The sequence below is a fragment of the Gigantopelta aegis genome, unplaced genomic scaffold (assembly GCF_016097555.1).
Source record: "Gigantopelta aegis isolate Gae_Host unplaced genomic scaffold, Gae_host_genome ctg3750_pilon_pilon, whole genome shotgun sequence".
NCBI lineage: Eukaryota > Metazoa > Mollusca > Gastropoda > Neomphalida > Peltospiridae > Gigantopelta > Gigantopelta aegis.
In genome coordinates, this window is record NW_024533493.1 from 20,001 (window position 1) to 20,540 (window position 540).

Below are 540 nucleotides of genomic sequence, written 5' to 3' on the forward strand. Positions count from 1 at the left end.
TTAATAAACATTTTTTATAATGCATTTGCAATTTTTTTTACTAAATATATAAAACTAATTGAATTAATGTAACAATAGAATATTACAATGAAATAAGCAAGTTTATTATATATGTGTAATGAAATAATTATAAATAATAGAATTGATGCCAAATTTGAATTTTACAAAAAATTATGAATAAAGTGATTAAAATTGTTTTGTGATGGAAAACTGACTGTATGAGTTCAATTATTACTACAAATAATTAATTAAGTTTGTTATAATACATTGAATTATATAATATTTTCAATTAAATTAATAATAAAGAATACTTCTTATATTAACATCAAATGTTAAGGAATAGTGATATCATATTATCAGCAAAAAGTGAGTGAGTGGACAAAAGAAAAAAAATTCAGAAAAGCAGGAAAAATTGATTTACTTGTGAAACATCTTGTTTTTAGACAAGATTAAATGAGTTTTATGTTTAAGAAGAGGATGTGAGAGAAATAATGATAATGAAATTTGGTCACAGCAGAGATTGCAAGGAGAGGAAGGGTT